Source organism: Perkinsus marinus, assembly GCF_000006405.1.
Source record: "Perkinsus marinus ATCC 50983 genomic scaffold scf_1104296947760, whole genome shotgun sequence".
Classification (NCBI taxonomy): Eukaryota; Perkinsozoa; order Perkinsida; family Perkinsidae; genus Perkinsus; species Perkinsus marinus.
Window position 1 is genome coordinate 1 of NW_003210483.1, and position 1358 is coordinate 1358.

Here is a 1358-nt window from a genome sequence, read left to right on the forward strand (position 1 = left end):
TCAAGCCTTCAATTTTTGTCCACTCCTGTCCATCCAATTTTGCTGTTGGGAGTCGAGGTGCCAACCTGAAAGCTACGTAAGTCTTTTTAGTGGATGAGCCAGCATTCCTGGTAACCAGATCTACTCAGTACCGTCCGATTCTAATAACCATTGTTGAACTCAAGAATAAATGGAACACACAGAGTCTGTGTGTTCCATTGATTCACAGACTATAACCAGCAACAGTGAAGGTCTCCCAAGAGCCTCTATGATAGGGACCTTGAACTCACAACCTTTAGAACCTTTAGATGAGCCACCAGAGCTGAGAAAGACTTGTTGACCTCCTGCTCATGTAAACACTGCCTTCCATTCACATAGTTTTACCTCGTGTAGGGGAAAGTTAACCAGAGTTATATACTCTGGGCGGGACTTGAACCCGCACCCTTTGGATTAGAAGTCCAACGCTCTATTCGATTGAGCCACCAGAGCTGAGAAAGACTTGTTGACCTCCTGCTCATGTGAACACTGCCTTCCATTCACATAGTTTTACCTCGTATAGGGAAAAGTTAACCAGAGTTATATACTCTGGGCGGGACTTGAACTCGCAACCTTTGGATTAGAAGTCCAACGCTCTATCCGATTGAGCCACCAGAGCTGAGAAAGACTTGTTGATCTCCTGTTCATGTGAACACTGCCTTCCGTTCACGTAGTTTTACCTCGTATAGGGAAAAGTTAACCAGAGTTATATACTCTGAGCGGGACTTAAACCCGCAACCTTTGGATTAGAAGTCCAACGCTCTATCCGATTGAGCCACCAGAGCTGAGAAAGACTTGTTGACCTCCTGCTCATGTGAACACTGCCTTCCGTTCACATAGTTTTACCTCGTATAGGGAAAAGTTAACCAGAGTTAGATACTCTGGGCGGGACTTGAACCCGCAACCTTTGGACTAGAAGTCTAACGCTCTATCCGATTGAGCCACCAGAGCTGAGAAAGACTTGTTGACCTCCCGCTCATGTGAACACTGCCTTCCGTTCACATAGTTTTACCTCGTAAAGTTAACCAGAGTTATATACTCTGGGCGGGACTTGAACCCGCAACCTTTGGATTAGAAGTCCAACGCTCTATCCGATTGAGCCACCAGAGCTGAGAAAGACTTGTTGACCTCCTGTTCATGTGAACACTGCCTTCCGTTCACGTAGTTTTACCTCGTATAGGGAAAAGTTAACCAGAGTTATATACTCTGGACGGGACTTGAACCCGCAACCTTTGGATTAGAAGTCCAACGCTCTATCCGATTGAGCCACCAGAGCTGAGAAAGACTTGTTGACCTCCCGCTCATGTGAACACTGCCTTCCGTTCACATAGTTTTACCTCGTA

At 46.1% G+C, this 1358-nt stretch overlaps 6 non-coding genes across 6 annotated transcripts; all 6 read right to left on the minus strand.

Moving 5' to 3' along the window:
• Positions 1–394: 394 nt before the first annotated feature.
• Positions 395–468, minus strand: Pmar_PMAR016355. Its single transcript has one exon. It is a non-coding gene; the product is annotated as a tRNA-Arg (tRNA).
• Positions 469–560: 92 nt separating this feature from the next.
• On the minus strand, positions 561–634 carry Pmar_PMAR016356. The gene has a single exon. It is a non-coding gene; the product is annotated as a tRNA-Arg (tRNA).
• Positions 635–726: 92 nt separating this feature from the next.
• Pmar_PMAR016357 lies at positions 727–800 on the minus strand. Its single transcript has one exon. It is a non-coding gene; the product is annotated as a tRNA-Arg (tRNA).
• Positions 801–892: 92 nt separating this feature from the next.
• On the minus strand, positions 893–966 carry Pmar_PMAR016358. The gene has a single exon. It is a non-coding gene; the product is annotated as a tRNA-Arg (tRNA).
• Positions 967–1051: 85 nt separating this feature from the next.
• Pmar_PMAR016359 lies at positions 1052–1125 on the minus strand. The gene has a single exon. It is a non-coding gene; the product is annotated as a tRNA-Arg (tRNA).
• Positions 1126–1217: 92 nt separating this feature from the next.
• Positions 1218–1291, minus strand: Pmar_PMAR016360. Its single transcript has one exon. It is a non-coding gene; the product is annotated as a tRNA-Arg (tRNA).
• Positions 1292–1358: the final 67 nt, after the last annotated feature.